Source organism: Emydura macquarii, unplaced genomic scaffold, assembly GCF_026122565.2.
Source record: "Emydura macquarii macquarii isolate MOO-44397 ecotype Brisbane River unplaced genomic scaffold, CSIRO-AGI_Emac_v2 contig_1451, whole genome shotgun sequence".
Classification (NCBI taxonomy): Eukaryota; Metazoa; Chordata; order Testudines; family Chelidae; genus Emydura; species Emydura macquarii.
Window position 1 is genome coordinate 2,489,508 of NW_027131588.1, and position 23,630 is coordinate 2,513,137.

The window sequence follows — 23,630 nt, forward strand, 5'->3', positions numbered from 1 at the left end:
GTTTGTTTTCCTTGCCACTGTAGTGAATCATTCCCAAAACACTCTAAAATCCAAATGTCTCTTATAAGAAAACTAGTTTCTTAGAATATTGAGAACAGATCAAAATTAAATTAAAGGTAAACAGCACAAAAAAAAAACATACTTGTGTTTAGGACTCTCTTACTTCACTCAGTTGGGACTCAAACCCTCGACATCAAATAAACTAATAATGCTCACAGGAGCTAGCCTCTAACAATTCTACACTACAGCACCTCAGAATTCTGGACCCCAGTGTCAATGAACTTTCACATTTAACTCCTGTTGAAATTTGCTCTATGGGTCCATTTTTTAACACTTTGAAATTAGTATTTGCAAGCTCATATTACATATTACTGAGGGAGTCACAGGCATAGATACTGTAATGACACAAAGGCAGAGGCAACTTAGGATTTCACAAAGAAAGAGATGCTTTTTGCACAGATGAAATATCTTGGTCAGTACTTTTATTGTTGCTTGGGTCTACCAAGACCCAAATAAGAACATAATAATGGCCATACTGGATCAGACAAATGGTCCATCAAGCCCAATATCCTGTCTTTCGACAGTAGTCGGTGCCAGATACTTCAGATGGAGTGAACAGAACAGGACAATTCATTGAGTGTCCCCTGTAGTTCAGGCTCAGCTTCTGACAGTTGGAGGTTTAAGGACACCCAGAGCAGGAGGTTGCATCCCTGACCATATTGGCTAATAGCCATTGCTGGACTATCCTCCATGAACTTATTTAATTCTTTTTTGAATCCATTAATACTTTTGGCTTTCAGAACATCCTCTGGTAACAAGTTCTACGGGTTGACTGTATGCTGTGTGAAGTAGTGCTTCCTTGTGTTTGTATTAAACCTGCTGCCTATTCATTTCATTGGGTGGACCCCTAGTTCATGTGTTATGTGAAGGGGAAGATAACACTACCTTCTTCACACCATTCATGATTATATAGACCTGTGTCATATCCCCCATCATTCTTCTCTTTTCCAAGGTGAACAGTTCCAGACTTTTTAATCTCTCCTCATATGGAAGCTGTTCCAACCCCTTAATAATTTTTGTTGCCCTTCTTTGTACTTTTTCCAATTCTAACATATCTTTCAGATGGGGCAAACAGAACTGCATGCAGTATTCAATCTGTGGGCACACCATGTATTGACATAGTGGCATTATGATATTTTCTCTCTTATCTCTCTTTCCTAATGGTTCCTAAAAATTTTGTGAACTTTTTTTGATTGCCATGCACACTGAGCAGATGTTTTCAGAGTTATCATGATCTCTTTCTTGAGTGGTAACAGCTAATTTAGACCCCATTGTTTTGTATGTATAGTTGGGATTATGTTTTCCAATGTGCATTACTTTGTATTCATCAATATATTATATGCACTTATGTTTTCCTGAGCAGGTAGCTGACCAGCTCTCGTCTCTTCCCATATTAATTTCAAATGCTCCTTTGAATTACATATAGCATCAGCTGACTTTCATGCAAAAATAGCTTCCATCCCCAAAAAATCTGGGTTGATTCATTAACATGAAACCACTTTATTGAATATTGATACTTGAATTTGGATATTCCATTTCACAACATTATGCCCTCACCAAATGGGGTATTATGGGCCCAATCTCTGTCTCTCCTGTTGAGGCAATTCCACTTGTATATACACACAATTACATTTTCATTGGAGCAGGGACTTTAACTTGGGCCTCCCCTCCCAATATTCAAGTATCACAGGATTGTGGGTGAAATTTTCAACAAGTCAATATTCTCTTCCCCCATCACTTTTTCATATAACTCTGCATTTCCTGACTTACCTCTGAGACAAAAGATTAGTTTCCCTCTGTCATATCCTTAAAATCCCCATACATTTAATAATTCCATATTTCTAATAGTACTAATCTATAGCAACCAAGATTTCTCAACAGAAGGTACCCTATCTGTCACACTCAAGTGCTCTGCAAATCTCATGTTTCTTAAAGAAACCTGTCCATTATGGCCTGGTTGCCCTTCACCAGAGAAAAAGAGCCAACTTCATGTGTCAGCTGACTCTTCTCCTGCTGCCACCAGCTAATCGGAACATTTAAAAAAACCCAGACATATCAGTGACGTTCCTCTGCCGTTATATACTTTTAGCCCAGTGCCTAGGGCATTCAGTAAGGATGTGGGAGACTCAAGTTTAATTCCCTCCTCTGCCAGATGTGTAGAAAAAATTTGAACTCAGCTCCCCCACCTACCAAAAGAGTGCTGTAACCACTGATCTGTGGGGTATTCTGGGGTGAGTTTCTCTCAGTTTCTCTTAATGAAGCTGTTCCACTTTGTATAAAATTACTGAATAGTCAATGGGCCAGAGAGTGAGCACATATGAGACTGGATCTATAGACTAGTGTTTAGGTCACTCACCTGGGAAAGGGAGGCCTACGTTCAAGTCCCTGCTTCAATGCAAATTATTTATATAAGTGGGATAGCTTCAACAGGAGAGATAGAGATCTGACCTAAAATACACCATTGGTTAGGGCATGCTCTTGAGAGGTGGGAGATCCAAGTTCAAATCCCTGGTCTACATCAGGAAATAAACCCACATCTCTCACGTCCTGGGTGAGTGCCCTAACCATTAGGATGAAGTTGATGGGGAGGAATGGGAAAGTTACTACAATCTCCTTTTTTAACTGTTTGTGAACACTACCAAAGTCCCTTTATGAATCTAGTTCCCCAAGTTTTCTGGCTGAAACTATTTGGCAAATTAGTATCAAAACTCCATTTTTTGGCAAAAACTATTTGTCTGAAAAATTTTGCCCAGTTTTACTCATCACTGAAAGACAGTCAACCATGGAGGTGAATGATGCAGTGATGAAATTTATTAAAACAATACATGGCACTACTACCACACAACCCTTCATGAAATACAGTGTGAAACCAGGACATGCAGCTACACATGCTACTGCTATTACAGATGATAATGTGCCTACTTTATATTTAGGAGACAGATGATTTTAATGCTACCATTTAACTGAGAAATAAAACACTATGTCTATTTTACACACAGCTCTTCCTCCCCAGGCTTACTTTTGTCTGAAGACATTTTCTTGTTCTGGGTGTGTTACTTCTCTTAGCCAGGCAGAAATTCCCTCCAACTACCTCGTGGTAAAATGTCTGATTTGTATTACCTCATAAATGCCCTTATAGTGGGTGTGTGCATATGTGTATCCACCTATGTGTGCAGGCGCCAATTCAGGAAAACATTTAAACATGGGCTTAAATCCATTCCTATTAGAGAGCATTTAAGCACTTGCTTAAGTGATCTCCTGAGCAGGGCTAGATGTCTGAATTATGCTCTGCTTGATTAATTTCACTACAAAACAAAAACTCACCAAATTTTCTGGAAAATTCAAAGGTTTGCAAATCTTTTAGTGAAGCTAGGGAGAGATTTCAGTGAACCAAGGTTGAGTTGTGCTCAAACTAGGGCTGATTTAAAGTTTCATGTGGAAAATGTGAAACTCAGCAGTTCTAGACAGAGTTTCACTTTGATGTCTGGGTTGTTTGAAACCAGAATTCAAATTGAAACTCAGTAGGCACAAACTCAGCCAAAGCAAAATTGGAAACAAGTTTGTATTAATCATTTGATTACCCCATTGCATTACTGCTGAGTTTTTCACAACTCTAGTAAATGCGGTGCGTATAAAGGGGGATCAGGTGTTATATTTACTGATGATATCCTTTGAAGCAGTGAATGCTTAAACACACGATTTCTGCCTTTGTGAGCAATGACACATTTACGTGCTGCCTGCCATTCCCATTGTGACTGTCTGAAAATTAATGGTTTATTAGACTACAGTAAGTTATAATTAAGATGGCTCTTAAAATAAACACAACACTTACACAGATCATATTGAAAGGTTTGATGTTTGTTCTTAAATATAGATAGGGTCTTTCAGTTCTAAAATGCTGTCATCAGCATGTTTGATCTGGGACACTAAGCTACTTAGACAAGCACTTAAAATTTATGTCCTATGAATTACTGAAAACATACTTTATTAAAGAAAGATAATTAATCATTTCTAAAGAACTTTTTACCTGAAGACATACTGCTTGGAGATAGCGGATTTATTTATATTTACTAATTAGAGGCAATTGCAGTACGAAGGAAAAAAGCAACATAGCATCTTTAAGACTAACTAAAAGAGATAGACTAGTCCAAGTCAAATACAGTGATGTCATGATGATATATTTTAGTGATTTTAATTTTCAAGTCAAACAGAACCCTAAAGAAGGTAAGTGGCAGTGAGTAAAGTACTGCCTCTTATATTTTATTCCCAACAACTCAAGTCACTTTGTTTGTTTGTTTATTTCAAACACATTTATATAGAAGCTTTAAAGTTTATTTTTTTTTAAAAAGACAAATAGATGAATAAGTATTTCTGATTAAGTATGTGCCTCTGAAGTTGGATAAATAGGACTTCAGGAAATTAAGATGGAAAAACATATGTAAACCACAAAGGCTTGCAGTTAATGACAGTTTTCTACTTACTACACTTCAGCTTTTGAAATGTTAGCTCTGATCAAATAATTTCAGAAGCCAAAAAATACATAATTTTCTTTAAAAGCAAGTGGTGAAATTCAAAAAACTAACAAAACTATTTTGAATTAGAGTCAATATTTCTGTTTGTATTAGTACACGTTAATATTTTAAATGGTGTATGTATGCATGATACACCAAACCACTATATAAAACATTTAAGGATTCAAAGTCAAGAACTCAAAGGTTAAAAAAAATGCAAAAATTAAGGTTACCTGTGCAACCTTAATTTGGCCCCCCTTTTGCTTATACATTATGATACAGTCTTTAATTACATGACCACGTCTGCATATTTTTCCACAGAATTCCTGCCTCACTCAGTGCACAGGCTACACAATGCTCACTTAATGAGCAGCTATTCAGTATTTTGCTTTTTCCTCATTGTTCAATGTGTGGCCTAGGCCTTATTTACTACTACTATTGAAAGCCTGCTCTGTAGATAGGATGACCAGATGTTCTGATTTTATAGGGATGGTCCTGATATTCGGGGCTGTGTCTTATATAGCCACCTATTATCCCCTACTCCCTGTCCTGATTTTTCACACTTGCTAGCTGGTCACCCTATCTGTAGACAGAAATATTAGTTTCTTCAAAAGCTTTTCTTCGGCACTCATCACTACAATATCCTAGTGCTTCTCAAACACGAATTTCTTCCCAAAACCTCTTGCGAGGTGAAGTGGTGAAATTATTCCCATTTTACAGATGGCAGCGGAGGCACAGAATGATTAAAGTTAATAGTATCCACTAATTTTGGGTGCCCAATCTAAGACACCTGGGACCTGATTCTTCAGAATACTTAGCACTGTTTAGCAGTTTTTACGTTCAAAGAACAGTTTCTTTGACTTCAGTTGCAGCTGAGTGCTTAGCACTTTTACAAACCAAACCCCAGGATCTTGAGTCAGGCACCCAGGAAATTAGGAACACAGTCTGTAACCACCTGTGAACAGTTTGGTTTAAGTGTCTTCCCTAACATCACATAGTAAGTCTGGCACAGGCAGGTATAGAATCCAATTCCCCCAGACAGGAAAACTGAATGCAAACAATATGACCATCTCTTTGCCTCTTGCAATTCCCTACCTCATTCACTACATACTTTTTAACTTCTGCAATAAATGGGACAGAGTCATACAGATACCAGCTTTTTTTTAACTACACTACTATGACTCATCCCCAGAATACAGGAAGTTGCAGGATCAGGGTCTAATGCTGACTTAATTAAAAATATTAGGATGTTTCTCATACTATACCTATAAAATATGCATGATATGACATTATATAGATATAGTCAATCAAGTCATATAAATCTGTACTACCATATGGGATCAAATTCAACACTCTGTGCCCATTTCAATAGAAACATCTTTTCAAAGTGTTCTGTCTTTGTGTTATGCATAGTTGTGTATTTGATATAGAAAATATTTGCCTTCTGTATTGTTAGTGTATTATTCTAGTTTTGCTGAGATTACCGCTTCAAGACAGATGCATTCATTGTAAACACCATTTCAGTGTAAAGAGGGGGTGGGGAACATTTGCTAAGAATTGTCATGCCCCTCATTTCTGCTACTCTGCTCACTCAAGGACCTATTATGAAGAAACTTGTAAGACTAAGAAAAAGTATAATTAATTCCTTCATCCTCAATGTGCCTAATTTCTTTATCACAGATTTCATCAGAGGCATCACATTCTGTAGTAAATTTGGCAAATAGTCTGCCCAACTTGTTCCCTTCTAGAAAAACAAAAAGAACTACAACTTGCCATGGAGATGTAAGGCTAGTTTAAGACTGGTCATGAATACAAATAAAGAGGTGCATCTGGCTGCTGCTTATGCTCGTCTAGAGCAGGGTATAGTATCTATAACAAACTTAGTTCAAGGTCCTTCACATTCCATTCTCTCTTGTTGTCTCATGTTTTGATTTAGATTTGTAATTCTCTTTAAATTGAATTAAATCATACTTCTCAGGAAGGTTCTGGCTGTTGCCCAGTATGAAATGGGGTAATTTTTTTAAATTGGGAGGCATATCTAAATAATTTAGCATTGCTGTTCCTGAAATCTCATGAGAACTAGGTCTCTGAATTACCATGTGCTTATTCTCCTGAACTAGGGCTCCCTGACAGGTTATCAGGGAGGTGGGTTTCTTGGATAAAAGTATGTGTGCTCCAATACATATTCGGTCTTTTATTAGAGCAGAGAAGTGGGAAGTGTGACTCCTGGGTTCTACTTCTAAATCTGCCAATGTGACCTGAAGTACCTTCAGGGCTCCAGTTTACAAATCTAACAGACATATTACTCACCTACCGCACAGGAGTAATGTGGTTTGCTGTCGCTGAAAGCTGGACAATATTCTTAAAAGTTCAGAGATTCAGCATAGTTTCATAACACATAAGTGTAACTCTTGGATGACGGACAGACACTTTTCCACATATAATCCAAAGCGAGAAAAATTTAAACCAATTAAACATTTTTGAAAAGCCTTACTCCTTTACCTGTAGCTCTCTCTTTTCCAAACTCAATTAGGCGATACAAAGATTCTTCCCACCCCTGGCATTAGGATACCACCTCAGCTTGGCAGACAATGCAAGGGCGGTCTTGAGTGTTATGTCTGCAAAATTAAGGACTGTAGCCCTCAAGTTTGAGGTTGTCTGTATGCATACAGTTTTAAAGACCAGGGTATGGTCATCACTGACTTTCATTGATACCCAAGATGACTTTGCAGAGCATGTTATCTAACAATAAATATGTTACCAGAACAGAGAAAACATCCTTTAATAATATGTGATACCCTGGTACAGAAGTATGACTCCAACTTCATGGTGCAACTAATTAAAAGAAAAGACCAACCTTCAGAGTGTATACCAATACTATATAAAACATACCACTTCCAACTAAAATCCTCACAGGTAACAACCAAAATCTCTTTGTGCTACAAGTAACAGTCCTCATCTCTGCAGCTACTCTCATGACATTTGCTTAATAAAATATAAAATCCATTAATAATGGTGTTTTAGAATAGTTAGAAAATTGTTTAAAGAGAAATACTGTATAAAACCTCTTCGTCTTTTGTAGTGAAGTAGAGAAAATGGGCATATGAAGTAACTATCACATATCAGTTGTCAGACACTGGACTAGGAAGGCCCTCAAGGAAACTTTACAGCTCAAGCAGTGTAAAATCTTCATCGGGATCCAAGGAGGATGCACCTTTTTCTTTTAAAAAAACAAACAAACAAAAAACCAAACAAAAGATGAGAATAACACCTCCTTCCGCGATCAACCTTACTCTCCATTTGAGTCAAGAACAAACTGCATTAAGTTTCTTTCTCCTTTATGCACCACCAGACAAAAAAACCTCAGAGCAGAAAAACACATTTCCCTCCATGCATTTGAAACACTTTTAAGATCTTTTTTTTTTATTTACCATATAGCATACATAAGTATGAGTTAAAGTCAGTTTCCCTTGGCCAGTTGTGCAGCAAGAATGTAATGCACCACTTGAACTCTATCATCATGCTTAAAAGACAGGTGAAATAGGGCCAAGTTACAGGACAGCCAGGATTAAAAACAACCAGGGACTGCAATTCTTCTCCCTCTATTAGACTGATTACCTGCAAGCACTTCTGACAAGCAATATTTTCAAGAGCCTCCAAACAGTTAAGGATTAAAACATAATCTTTGAGTATGTTCTGATGAGTCTCAATGTAGTATGTTCACTGCTGAGATTCAATTATACTATTCATGTTTTCATACTTCACCCATCACTATGATATCTGACCGAACACCTTCTGACATTTCTTTTCTCTGTTCTTTTATCTAGTTGGAAAGTTTATCCATCAATACCCTTCAGCTTTTTAACAGCTACTCCAGCAATCTTTTAGGCATTTCATTGAGTTACACTGCCACAGGGATTTAGAGGCAGTGTTAAAAAACTGGAGAAACTACCCACCATTCCTTTGTCTAACCAGATTTTTCTCTTTCTATGAGCTCCTACTGGCTACAGACTGTCTTTGGACAATTTGGTGAAACGTACTGAACATTAAATACGTCAAATAGATAAGGTGGGCTGAAAGCAGTACTTAGTTTATGGTAATATTTAAAAATCTGGCAGTCCACCAATATCTTTAAGAAAATAAAGGAAAGGTTTGCGTTTTTTTCCCCCACCTTTCCCCATCTCCCATTTGTGACACTAAGCTAGAAGCCTGAACTTTCTCTTTCCTCTCAAATGAGGTCATTTTTGTATAGCAATACTTTTATTGTGCTGTTTTCTGTTTAGAGTACCCTGTAAATTTCATCAATTTTTCCCACAGTCTTTTTTCCCCCCAATGCACTAACATTGCTAGGAACATTAGTAACAATGTGCCCATTTCTGATAAGGCTGATATGTGGAGGCCTCATAACAGGATATCATTGGAGGCCTAAGTTGTCCCAGTGTCCTTTCCTCACTAATTCCCTCATTATGTCCCTCTCTTCCTTCCCTGAGAAATACATTTAAAAAGTAGGAGGTGCCACTGCTCCATTTTAATTTTAAGACTGTTTCACACTGGGGAGGCCCATGATTAAAATGAATCTTTTTGTAGATTCCAGATTTTGCAGATCCCAGAAGTTAGCTCTGTATTCTATGAATAACAATGTTCCTTAGCATTTTGGTGATATCACTTCAAAATGATAGAATTGGTTGATTTTCCCCCAATTTTTCAGCAAGATGTGGACTTCCATCAATAATAAAAATTTCTTTTAGAATCCATTTCCCAGGAAGTCACAAGATTTTTAAATTAGGGTGAAATTAAACTCCAAAATAAGTCGAGTGTCCATTTAGAACAAACACCACAAACAGGCATTTTGTATACCTATGTTTATCTTTCTTACAAACAGATTCTATTATATGCCTATGACATATTCATGGATCACCAGCAGATATGCTATACTATCCATACATGTTTATGTTTAAATGTTTCCATACTTTATTTTTAAAATAATTTGGCTCTTGTCTTAGCTGAGTACTTGTGTTTAGCGATCAGAAGGTGATGTCACTAATTTTCTGAAAAGAGGTTTATATAATGGTGCAAGTACTATTTGTTTCAAAGATATCCTTATGCAGTTTAAAGCCAAACCTCTGAATCCACAGCACAGATAAAGGCTTTTTCCATCACTGGATTATGAACTGCATTTTTAATTTTGTTTTGTTGTTAGAAGGCAGAAAACTTTGTAAATCAAGTTTTAAACGAACATCCAAATTTGTAAGATTTCACCTACCTGGAGTTGAGGCTGATCAATTCTTCCAGTGCTGGCACCAACATTCTGTCAGTCAAACACTTAACTAGATTATCAAGGGGCAGGAAAGCAGTTGCCTTTTATTCCACCTGGAAAAAAAAATTATGTCAATCACTTTTTTCATGGTCTTCCAAGCATAATAAGACATTCATTACGTTATCTTTGCCTGTCACATTGGGGGTTCATCAGAACAGACACACTGAGGGCTGTAGCATAAACTATTCGATTCTGTGACTTACTCCTAATGTTTAATACAGCATCTGTATAAGGGAATGGGGCCCATCTGTACTTAATATATTTAATAAGAAACCCATCAAATAAAATTAAGTATTATATTTATAACAGTTCAATTTAATTAAAGGATATAGGATTTAGGCATTTAAATAAAGCATATAGGCATTTAAGATAGGCATTTCTAAACAGTGGCATACCAGAACATCCAACAGTGGAAAATAAAATAATTTTAGAACAGTGATCCATTTGAAGCAGGAAACTCAGTTTAAAGTTCATTTGCATTACGTCTACACTACTGATCATTGTTTTTCCATTGCTCATCTTACTACTAACTAGTGGAGAATACAGGGTCTATAGAACTATGAACTGATCTATTGATGGGTTTTAAAACTGAAAGCGAATATTAGTTTATTGATGGATTTCGCTGATATGAAAAAACTAAGATACCACAACAATGGGTTCCAACATGTTTCTAAATGAATACTAGTATAATACAAGGTGAAATATAAAATGATGCATAGAATATTTCTTTTCTATTTTAAAAATCTATTTTGATTAAATAACCAGATAATCACAGCTTTTCACATCACTCTAAATGAGGAGGACTGGAGGGAAGGGAGGAAATATGTCAGTAAAGATAATCATTTGAAAAATGTATACCCCCTTCAGTAGATCTAAATATATTACAATGTAACAAATCATAGCAATTTCATTATATATTATTTCTTAAGAGATACCTCTCTGGTTTAAACAAGAAACAAAACAAAACCGTCTCACCACCCTATCATAGCCTAGCTCCCAATTCTATTAACACAGAGTGCACCATCTCTCACTATCTTGAAAGAACAGCTTTATAGTGAGATTGTAAGCTATGCTAATTATGAGCGCATGTAGCCAACGTTCAGAAAAATCACAGCTATCTTAAAAACATTCAGATATTTATCCATCAGTGTTCTGTGTTTCTAGGGTACATAGTTAATAAAAGATATTATATGTGGTAATAAGGCCAGATAAGCAGAGTGGTTAATGGTATACAGCTAGTCACGAAGACACAATAAAGAAATATTGGTCAGAGTCACTACAAGTCTGACAAGGCTGTGATCTTACAGCTACTGGGAACTAGCCGAGAGAATGATATTATGTTACATTCTAACAGTATTTTCTTAAAGAATGAAGCACATGTTTAATTCTAGACAAAATCCATGCTAAAGTGAAGTTAAGAATCAGAGTACATATCAATAATTTATGGCAAAATACATTACAGTGATGTTATGATTATCCCCAAACCAATCATCACAACCCTAGGAAATTCAGTGTTAAATGCAAATGTAAAATAAATACAAAGATGATAAAGTATGGAAATTCAGAGTTAGGGTACCCAAACAAACTTCATTCTCCTCTACTAAAATTATGCAATAACCATATGATTATGATTAAGGCATGTTAGTGTTTGTGGTTCCAGATTAGATTAAGCTGATTTCTTAGACGCATATTAGATTTGTCTTTTTCTTTTGCCTTCATAGTGTAAATTCTCATCAAATTCATTCTACACACAAGATTATAAGCTTAGGGAAGATATTAGCACCCCCCCCCAACCCCCCATATAGCCCTTCTAAGTGCAAAACTTAATTCAACCTTAAGTATGCAGCCACAACTCCATCATATATGGTCATTATTGACGAAAAGAAATAAGAAACTAATAGCTAATTAAACTAGTGATAACACCTACCCTTTGAAGAAAAAAAAATCACAAGATCAACAGTAAACACACCTCCTTAGAGGAGCTTTAGTTCATCTTAAGGGGGAATCTTATGATTAAAGATCCAGAGTATGTTAGAAAGCATGAGTTTGAATACAATTCTTAGAATTAAAGCTGAATTTGCTATCTGAATGTGCAAAAACTAAGTGCTCTGGAAGGAACCTGAGAATGAAATTTCCATGACATTTTTCCTGTCTAGCTTGCTGATCAATGGGTTCCTGAAAATATGACAGGCATTTAACATAATCCTGTAAAACTAACAAAGTAATTTCATAACACCTGAAAATCATGTTTCCATCCTAATGTATCTGGCTGAATATAAAGGGCCAAATTCTTCTCTTTGAATTCTTCAGAGTGAATTAATATGATTGTATGGAAAGCAAAGTCTAAATTCAAGAGGCATAGGACACCTGCATCTTCCATCAACTTGAAACTAAACTTGACTAGGCTTTAATGAAGCCATTCTATCTCCAAACCCCTTTTCCCTTTCTCATTTGAGATCTCAATAGGAGTTACAGATATGCAGCATTTCCAGGAATAACCTTAAGTGAAAAAAAATTTAGTTCAATAGTCTTGCAGCTTAGAACAGGAATCAGCATCTGAAATTCCCCAAAGAGAGAGAGACAGGAGCACAAGAGACTTCAACTTAATTGTGGCATCAAAGTATGTGCTGGCAGATAGATCCAAGACTGAGAAATACAAATGTGATGTGCTCTTTCACGGCTTCTGGTTTAGAGCTCAAAACAAGTATACAGATGTTCCACAATCCTCCTGGATGGCACAGCTGATGAGATTGCATATATATATACACTTCATAGATTTAATTAAGTTTCTCCATTCTCTCAGAACCTTTTTCCCCTTCTTTGATTCTTGTGTGTTCTCTCTCATTCACTCCCTCCTTCTCTTCTTTATGTTCTCTCTTCACTTCTCTTTCCTCATCTCTCCTAGAATTCATCCTCATTCCCTCTCCTCCACTCTTAATTTACTTTTCCTTCCTCCTTCAGCAGTGCCATGAAGATTCTCAACATCTGCCTGGCACTGAGCCAGTGATTTGTTTCTCCTCTTTTCTGAAAGGGACGCTGTTGGACCAAAAATACTTATGTCTGTACTTCACATTTGTCAGCTGGGAGCAGAAGGAAACATCACTTCTGATCCCAAGTGAAAGAGCTAAGAAGCATGAAGCTTTTGGATATCTGCTACTCAAGTGAGTGTCTTCTGACTTGCATGGTGAGGTGTTCCTGCCATGTTAGCTAAACCCCATTTTTATTTTCTCAGAAAAAAGGGCCCAAAATGCCAGATCCCCATAAAGTTAGTAGCACAAGTTGGGTTATGAACAGCTTAAGATTCAGCATGGAAGTTAATATTTGCACACATTCCACAGGACACTCTGTGGTTCAATACTCTCATGGACACTCTCACACACGCAGACACGAACAAGACACAAAGAAAGGGACAGAGAATACAGCTATGTTAGACTTCAGCAGCACCTATAGTGTGATTAATTTTTAAGTTATTTCTTGTCAGATAAATAATCTTAAATGCTGTCTCAGTCATCACTGAAACAATGCAACAGTGATCATTCTCTCTGAAGAAATGTTAACATGGCTTTCATAGGATTTTGAAGATGTACAAGTAGGTGTTCCTAGTAACACAGTTAAGGAGAAAAAAGATTTTTAATAGCAATAGGCAAGATCTTTGGCTACTATAAGTTGGCAAAGCAAGACCAACTTCAACATTATTAATGATTTGTGTTCTCCAAGTGCCCTGGAGCGCCAGTCACAGCCTAGGACCCCTTTGTACTAGGCACTGTACAAAAATGGAATAAAAACCTATTTCCTGTCCCAACAAGTTTACAGTTTAAGTAGAACTATATTGATTTACATGAGCTGAGAAATTGACCCTCTATGATTTAAGTTAACAGTGTTCCTATAATAAATGAAATGCTCTTCACCTTGTTCTCATGTAGCATATTGTTTGTTCATCTAACATGTGTCCAGATATTTGAGCATCTCTAAGATGGTCACCAAACAGCCACAGATGTTCAACTTCTTATGCCTGCAGAAATTTGTTAGTCTTTAAAGTGCTACAGGACTCTCGTTGTTTTTGCTGTTCTTTACTAACTTTCACACCAGCAATTCCAACTTTTAGACAGGGTTGACACTACAACTTTTATCCATGTTTTCAGCCTGTTAGTAAGATAGCTGGCTCTAAACAAACACAATGATTAAATACTCAGTTAATAACTCAAACCCTGTGAACATCTATCTAACTTTAGATTGTGGTGTTTCCTTTAGATTTCTTTGAAACCTTGTTTCCTATATGTAGCTGAAAGTAAAGTATCACATATCTTTGAAGCACCGCTTACAGTCAGTTAAAAATATGAGAATGTATTATTAAGCCTCTCTAATCTTTAAGCATTTTTCTAGTTTAGGCTTTTGAAGTTCTGTACCAATAATGTCATAAACCACTCCAAAGACAATCTGAATTAGTATATAATTACAAATGCAATAAAGTCTTTAAAATACATTTTACATGTGTGTCAAGCTTTCAGCACCATAAATGGAAAAAAGTTTCTAAATGTAAAGATGGGTACTGATTTTTTTTAATTGAAATATAGGTAAAAGAAATTAGGGAACTTCATGACATACATTTTATTTATCTGAATCTGTAAATATATAAAATTAAATCTTGAGTTTTCTTGTATGTTGTCTGCATAAGGTATTCACATTACAAAACAGGTTAATCTATGACAGGCTATTGACTATATCTATTACTTGTCACCATACTCTTCTACAAATTTATATTTCCCAGCAGAAAGGCATGTACCATACTATGATGCTACCATGAATATTTATGGGGGGGGGAATAATGAGTCTCCTGAGAGTAACTGGGGTTGTCCTCTCCTGAACTACATCTTCAGGAATGTGGGGAATGTCCCCTTTACAGTCCCCATTGCCTCCTGCTCTCCAGAAGCCTGATCCAATGGAAAAAGACCCTTTGACTTCAGAGGGTTTTGGATCAGGCTCCATATGTCCATTCCCACACTGGAGGAGCAGGGCTGCCTTCCTACAGACCTCAGGAGGGGGCTGGATAAAAGAAGGAGCTTGTAGCTGGGGTGATGAAGAGAGCAGAAACCACAGAGAACAACAGCCACATCATTGTATGTTTTGGAAGCTCATCAAGCTTTTCCTGTAAATCTTTGGATGGAAAAAAATACTTTTTCTCCTTCAGCAGTGCTAAGCTTCCCTAATGATCCCTTTACGTAGAATTATAGAACCATGAGGTTAGAAGGGACTATAAAGGTCATCTAGTTTAACATCTTGAACTTTGTTTAACCTTGGAAATAAAGGGCTCGATGGTTTTCTTTTTAAATGAAGGCTATGAGCCAAGCAGTCCCTAACATGCCATTCTAAGATCACTGGAGCGGACCTTCCCAGGCATAGTTCCTTACCCCTATGCCCATTAACTATTGATAGGTAACAGTTTACTGTTGAAAACCATGGTCAAAGTGCTAGATTTCGGCTGGTGAAGTGTTTGTCAAAATGTGGGGGGAAAAATAAAGAATTTTGAAACTGTTTTTATTTCTGGTAATTTTAGCAAGTCCTAATTTCAGAATCTTTTTAATTCACCTCAAATTTGGTTTAATATTTCTACCCCAGATATAACCTTATCAGATTTGAGGTCAGGTTCAATCAGACTTTTTTGCAGTGGTGATGAGTGAAACTGGGTATATAATGTAAATCAATACATTCTTAACTATGGAGTAACAGTCATAAGTCTTTCACACTCTTCCTTCCATTTTGTGATGAAAAGTACACTTCACACAGCAGTAAGGAAGAGAAAAACAAAACAAAACATTTTTTAAGAATAAGAAAATGTAACTAATCCCTTCTCCTTACCAAAAAACCAAACAAACAACTAAACAAAAATGTCAGGGTTAATCTGAGGTAGCCATTGTAACTCTGTTCTTGAAATTGGTTGGGTTTTATGTTTACATTGTCCCTTTAAATTATCATGTTTTTTCTCAGCTTCCCCTTTTGGCCCAGGTGGGCAGCCAATACCCAGAATCTTGTAGGTTGTTGTTTTTGTTAGGAGGAGAAAAGTGTGATGGTATCAGCTATTTCTTTGGTAAATTCCTGTTTTATTAACAAAGAATGTACATAAAACCCTGTGACCCTGAACACAAGCAGGCAGTTTCCTTGTTCAGAAATCTAAATGTGCCTTTCTAGTGAATCCTGTGCCCAAAGAAACTCTGTCTCTGATTTCCTCCCAGAGTCATGCTCGCCACCATGGCTTCTCTGGCTTTCTTTCCTATCTTTCTGGCTGTTTTCTGTAAACCAGGAGACTGATTTAAAGTGCTGTGAAGTAATGCTTTATATACCACGAGCGCCCCCTCTGTGGCTGATACATGCAGTTTTGAACACAGCGGTACTCATCTCCCACAGTCACCCCCTTTCTGGTTGGCTGTTCTTTCAGTTCTTACAATGGGGTGGCACCTGCCTCTTGCAAGCACCTCCCCCTGGCCGATGGTTCTTTCCATGGGTCTTCAGTGACTCAGTCTTCTGGCCAAATCTCACACACTGTGCCCCCACTTCCAGGGCATACAGTCTCTAGTTCTTTCTCATGGCCCTGGTATGGGGCCATAGCACCAAGGCTTTCTTCCTGGAGGCACTGCCTTCTTTAACTGCTAAACAGTGGCCCATCTCAGAACGCTCAGTTGGTGTCTTTTAGCAGCTCTTCCTAAGCTCAATATTCAATTAGATCAGCAGGACCCATCAGAGTACCCTCATTTGGTCTGGCTATGTTCTGGGATCAGCCTGTTCACACTGATCTGTATATGGTTCTGCTGCTCTTCCAGCCAGGCATCCAGTCCTCCCTCTTCAAGCTCCAGGCAGCAACTGACTGCTCTGCTTCTGCTGCTTCCTTTTATATGGCCTTTCTGGCCCCTGATTGGCTGCTCCAGCAGCCCCTCAAATTGGCTACTCCCCTGCAGCCACTGTAGGCTGCCTAAAGGACTTCTCCTCTGCTGTTTTCTGGGTCAGGGAGCCTCTGGACCTAGTCTGTCCCATCATACTGGTTAATAGAATAAAATAGTTGTATAAAGTTTTTCATTGTCAGGGAATACATGGAAACCACCACAACATAATCAATGTATTAGACATGTTTTTAAGAGACTCATTTTCTTATGAGTTTAAATGCAAGGCTTTTTAAAAAAATCATAACTGCTGTGATTTACATAGTATACTGGCCCCTGTTTAATAATAAAGATTGGTAGCAAGTTTAGGAAAGTGTCACCTTTGGGCCCCCTTACCTTTTATCTGTCCAATAAAATTTATAAGATCACAGTCTAAGTAGTCTCCTAAGAAGGAAAACTGAATCAATGCAAATAGAGCACACAAGAGCTTACAAAATGCTCTGGGTACCTTTCCCAAGACCTAAAGAAGAGCACTTTGTTTTTTTCAAAGTATTATCTACTGAAACTTGAATTCAGAAAATGTAGCTAATTATTTTTCCCTTTCAGTTACACATTTATCTTTGAACATCCAGCCAATATATGATTTAGTAACTTCCATGGTAAGTTCAAAAGAAATACAAGATATGTTCTATAATTCTACAGTTGTTTATGTCTGTTTTCTGTCCCTCCTCTCCACCCCCATGATTTCAGGTCTGATCCAAAGCCCACTGAAAACTCCGTTTCACTTCAGTTGGTTTTGTATCAGCACTTAAAACATGTGTAAATGGGAAGTTTTTTGGATATTCAAATAGTCTAGTTTTGCACTGTTTCTTTTGCTTACAAAAATTCAAACCTTGAGGAACTACAGTTTATCAAGAAAATAAAGACATGGGCCCCAATCCTGCAATGAGCTCTGTGTGGGTTCAGGGGTCCATGCGCAAAAAGTTAATTATAGAATTGGAACCTTGCTCTCTTAGCCTAACTAATGATGTTTAATTGTTACATATAATTCTGGCTACAATTTCTTATGGGGTTGTCCACTCATTCACTCATTGATTTAGCATGAAAAACTCTGAAATTATGGAAAACTATTAATGAATAGGCATTAGGAAGACTAGATGAAATCATACAGAATATTTTAAAGCTTATTCTATGTTCAGAATAAATACTTCATCTGTCATTTCCAGGGGAGAAAAAAAAATCTCTCTCCTGGAATCCCGTGCTTGGAGAATAATTTACTCATGTAAATTACATATTGGGTCCACAGTAATCCCCAAAATAAATCACCCCAATTTTAAACATGGAAACATGTACAATTTAATGCATATGGCAGGAAAATCACTGAAGACCCTGGAAACTGCTCAGACAGCTATTACTATAAAATGTAATTTTACTTCTTCTTGGAGTTGCACAGAATCTTTTTATTATACTCATAACCATGAGCAAATTGCTCATAATTGCTTATGAGGATAAGAAAGAAAAAAGCAAATCCAAGAAGTCCCTTAACAATCTTAGCCTGCAGTCCCAGGGCCAACTTCACAGTTTGTAAGCAATGAAGCCTGTCAAGGATAGAGTTGCTGAGACAGCCAAGTATATGCCAGATCCTCACAAATAGGACAGGAAAAAGGAAGAAAGAAAATTATAGCAGCATGTACAATTTCCACACAATGCGACGCATATATTTTATTCCCATTTGTGTAATATTGCTTGATTTTTTTAAAAAGTAGTCATTCTACATAAAGAAATATAACAGATGAGATGTGTTCATGTGGGGACAGAAGTAATGAGTATATAGCTGCAAGGGTTGGTTTACCTTACTTTTGTTATGATACCTTGTGATATATTATGGGATCTTCAGATACACAATTGAGGAGGTATCTTGGAATTATCTTGTATTTCTGCTGTATGTGAAGCTATCATTTATAGAAAACCTGGATGTGCGCTGTGTGGACCCCATGCAGGCAGATAAGGGATTAATCCAGGACTGGGGAGTGACAGAACATAGACCAGCTAGGCCTTGTTGCAGATACTGCTACTTAAAGGTTTGAGCTTTCAAAATGCAAGGAGTTCTCAGAGAAGAAGGGGCTTAGTATTTTAACTGAGGATTATAATTTAGTATTTTAACTGAGGATTATAACTGAGCCTGTTAGTGACTGCGGGGAAAATCCCTACCCACTGTCCAGGGTCACTTTTTAGTTTCAGCAGGCCAAAATGTTGCCGGAGCATGACTAGCAAACCACTCTCTTCTCCTGTTTCCTACAGCTGTAGTAATTCCAAGTAATTCCAAGATACCTTTTTACTTTGGTCTTGATTTATGGTACCTGGTAGGAGTTTATATGAGGTGAGTGAACCAGGAACCTCCTGAGAAAAGGGGAAATAAATCTGCCATGTGAACCACGGCACAAGGCTCAGTGTGTCTTCTTAAAGGCACTGGGACTGGGACCAACCCACATTCTTATAGTCAATCTGTTCACAATGCCAATGAGACAAGCATATGTTTTGAGGCTAAAAAAAAGGATCAGTTTGATGTATAAAATCCAAAACAGCATAAACAAACAGTCCTTTCTGAAACCTTAGCTAACTCCTGTAAGCCTTCTGAGGCACCCAGGCCTCCCTGAAGAGAAAATAATCTCTGCAGGATCACTGCTCCCAACTGGAGCTGATGTGGTGCACGCTCATTTAACTCCATGAGCTGAAGAATGTTTTGGAGTGGAACCTTTTGTGTATTTTGTGCCTGTCCTCTAAAAGAAAAGGCAAAGCATACATATATGCTTGTCATGCATGTGAAATGTTTGAACTGCACCTGATAGAACACTGCATAAATAGGATTGTACGGTGTATATGCTCACCTTCTTTTTACAGTCTTTCTCTGTTGTATGGTCTCTTTCCTCTTACTTTGCCTCAGTTTCAAAAACATCTCCAAGGAACTCAAGGTTGACATATGTAAGATCCTGTAGAAGTTTAATGGAAATCTGACTGCCTGTCATGGATTCCCATCCCTTAGCTGGCAGTTAGTGCCCCGACTCAACACAAGGTTCTTCATCAATGAGCTGGTTAAAATTTTCTGAAATTCAGTTTTATGAGAACTAATGCAATATGAGAACTAATGCAAAATACATTCCTCTTTTTTAAAAACCAGCTTTATTCACTAGTGTACAGAGAAGTGGGTTTCTCTATCATATATAATATCTGATAATCTCCCAAGACATAGTAGGTCAAGGAATCAGAAAACAATGCTATTAATTACAATAATGGTTATCTAAGTAAATCTACCTACCTGTATATTGCGCTTACATATATATATATATATGTTTGTGCATGCTTACATATATATTTTGCAAGCCCAAACTGAGACACTAAAAAGGGCTTGAATTTCAATGTACAGGTGCTCACCATTTTCTGAAAATCAGATCTCCTTCAGATGTCACTATTTAAAATTTTAGTTACATATATATAGAGACAGAGATGCTGATAATACATGTTATTTTCTTAAGATAATACATCTGAGTTATACCAATAATTCATAAAGACTTCTGTCCAAAGGTTTGATCCAATGTAAGTGCTTGATTTTAAGGAAGTTTATCTGATAAAGAAATCATAACTGGGGAAGGTGTTGGTGAGAAGACACTAGGTGCAAAGCAAACACATTGTTTGGCTATATGGGTGGTCACATACCATATAGACAGAGGAAAAATGAAATGCATTAAAACACTTTCATTGACAGAAAGGCTAATCTGCTGAGATGAATGAAGCTGTAGTAATAGTTAAGAGTATACTGGAAATTATATTCTTGCCCCCAGGTTATTTATACTACATGCCAACATTTGGAAAAGTTTTCAAATTCAATTCTGAAAGCACAAGTAAAATAATAAGGTTTAGATGTCTCTTTCCCAGCTAACTCTGCCTTTATTTCAATTGTACAGCCCTGGAGGTGCATAGTGGGGGTCTTGCAATAGCTTGATAATAGGGAAAAGAAGGCAATTGTATGCTAATTATGATTTATGATGAAAAAAATGAGCAAATCCTTTATTTATTGAGTATACAGTGGTTTGAGACTAAAGCCCTAAGGAATATTTGATTCTTTAGTTTTATGTAGTGAAGCAGATTTGAACTGTACTTAACAGGCAGAATTGCATTTAAATTGCTTTAGGAAAAAATCAGTTTTGATCTCTTTATTACTTGTAATTTAATTTGTTCAGAAGTGAAACATTTTAAGAACATAATGTTCAGCACAGAAGGCTGAATTTTGTATTGTATAAGACATAGGATTTATACATTGTGCTTAAGCCTGGAGGCAAGTGTACATTCTAAGATTTGATTTATTACAACACAGTGCAGGCTCCTTTCTTGAAAATCTGAGGGTAGTCATGACACTCTAGTTATTATTTGTTTTGTGATTATTTAAATAGAAAGAATCTGCAATATACAGACACTACCTAGGACTATTTGTGACATTCTGACTTGCACATTTTGGACTTTATCCTGATGCTCTGTACTTAGGAGGGAAAGTAAACGGATAATGTTATGATATGGTTATATACCTGGATCATAGGAAGTACCCTGCAATCATCCCTGCTATCAAGGAGAGCCATCCTTGATTTAGTTTCAGATTTCTGTTAATGTATTGTAAAGAAGTTGAAGAAGGAAAAATGCAGTCTGTCTTCAATAGTTTCTGTTGCAGCCTCTTAATTTGTTAGTGGAGTTGTTGGGCTATGTACAGTTTTCTGCTACTGGTTCAAATACAGAGCTAAAGGAAACTCCAAGGTCAAGCATACAGTGTGTGAGAGATAATGTAGCTACCATGCAAGTGATAACTGGATCATCTACAAAAGAGTCCTGAAAACTTATGTTTGATGCAAAAACAAGTGAATTTAAATGCACATACAACTAGTATAGCTAAACTTGAGTAAGTGCATGCAAACCTGTAAAGTCTCAAAACACAATTTTTTAACCAGATGTCTGGTTGCAAGCTAGATACTTTTCAGAAGTAGTTTCCTCCTGCATGCCATCCTTGTCCCTTATACCAAGGAAATAAGAAAGCACTGTAGTTAAAATCCTCAGGTACCTCTTCTTTCTTAAGTCACTTCGGACCCCGGCAATCTGTGCCTTCCCCTCTCCTACATATTTATGTGAGAAGAGGCCACAAAGACCCGGTAAAAGGGAGGAGTTTTCCACTCCCTCGCCTGTTATTATTCAAAAGTAATAGCTGAACTCCCTATTCAATTAAAAGGTTAAGTGCCTGCTCTCTGGCTTCTTAGTCAAACCAGTAAAACTTCTTGGCTGCTTCTGATGTGTACCCCTGAGCAGAGAGCCCTACGCAGTAGACCTAGACTCAGAAGTTAAATGGAAATTAATGGAGAAAGGCAGTGGCTCGCAAAAGAGAAACTACAAGGCATCATTAAAATCTCCACCTTTGGCATTCAGCAATGATTGAGGTACTAGGTAATTTTCTATTCTAATTATAGGAAGATGTCCTTCATGATGTGCAGGTACCTAGGTGGTGAATGGTGAGTTTTATAGTACCTGCTGGTACCAGCTCTACCTAGGCACGATCAGGATATTAAACTTTACACTTTAAAAAGGAATGAAACTAATGGTGCAGAAGATTGATAACTATTGTAGCCTGATGGCAGATAAAAGTAGAGAATTCAAGGGCGAGCCCTCTGTGTACATGTTTCTCTGACTCTCTTGATGTATATAAAGACATGTGTAAAAGGGCACCGTTTTATGGAGCATGGACAAAGTTGAGAAAAGAGACATAAAAGCAATCAGGAGGTTGGGGGGGACTGAAAAGAGTGATGGCTAAAAGTGTGAAGCAATGACTAAGCAGCGGGGCACAGGAAAAATTGACAGGTATTGGTAGGGTGTTAACAATGGAGAGGAATTGTTTGTAGCAGTGCACAGAAGTATTATCAGACACAGCAGGATGAAATCAAGAAACACAATGAAGGCTGAACATTAAGAAAAATATTAGGTTGCAGAACAGTCTTCTAGGGAAAGTGGTGGAAGCCCCACCACCTGCGACTGTTCCTTTTAAAACATTTTCAAATTGAGATAATGCAGAGCAACAACAACAAAAAACAGCAAGAACACTGGGGTAACAACTTCCTAGCAATCCACTTCCTAGCTGAAGACATAATGAGGCATTTGAATGCAGTCTATTACACCCATTATATTAGGGAAACCATCATGATAAAAATCATCTTTTCCTTTTGAATAGAAGGGAAGATGATGAATGGATGAATATGGCATCCAAGATGCATCACACTTGGATTCAACAGATAACTTCTGTGTGACATTGTCTTCCACCTTGAGCAAAAAGGAGACTACTTTTTGCAGGATACACAAGCAATATTTTTCTCTGACTCTTCAGCTGCATAAAGAAAACAGTAAAGTGACTTACTGATCTAAGGGGGGTGTCTTTTTCAGAGAGAAAGGCTGAACCCTGGAACTGTGAGAAATTCTTGCAATCCTCAGCAATTTTTTCAGTGAACCTGTGTTGCAGTTTGTAATGCCAAGATTACCTCATAATAAACAGTGTCTTCCATGGTGAAAAGTCCCAGGGGGTAGCCGTGTTAGTCTGTATACAGCAAAAACAACGAAAGTCCTGTAGCACCTTAAAGACTAACAAATTTCTGCGGGCATAAGCTTTCGTGGGTGTCTTGCATCTGACGAAGCGAGTTGCTGCCCACAAAAGCTTATGCCCGCAGAAATTTGTTAGTCTTTAAGGTGCTAGAGGACTCTTGTTGTTTTTTCATACTAAACACTTGCCCAAAACTACTGAATACCCATCAGTCACTCTCTGTTCATGCTCTCCAAACCTATAAACCC

The 23,630-nt window shown here is 37.3% G+C and overlaps 1 protein-coding gene across 1 annotated transcript in view; it reads right to left on the bottom strand.

Moving 5' to 3' along the window:
- The window catches only part of PTPRD (protein tyrosine phosphatase receptor type D), a 1,886,025-nt gene that overhangs the window by 1,208,633 nt on the left and 653,762 nt on the right, over window positions 1–23,630 (bottom strand). Inside the window, exon 5 of the mRNA XM_067553085.1 lies at window positions 9,835–9,941. The gene's annotated coding sequence lies outside the window, so the exon portion shown is untranslated. The remainder of the gene's footprint in view (window positions 1–9,834; window positions 9,942–23,630) is intronic.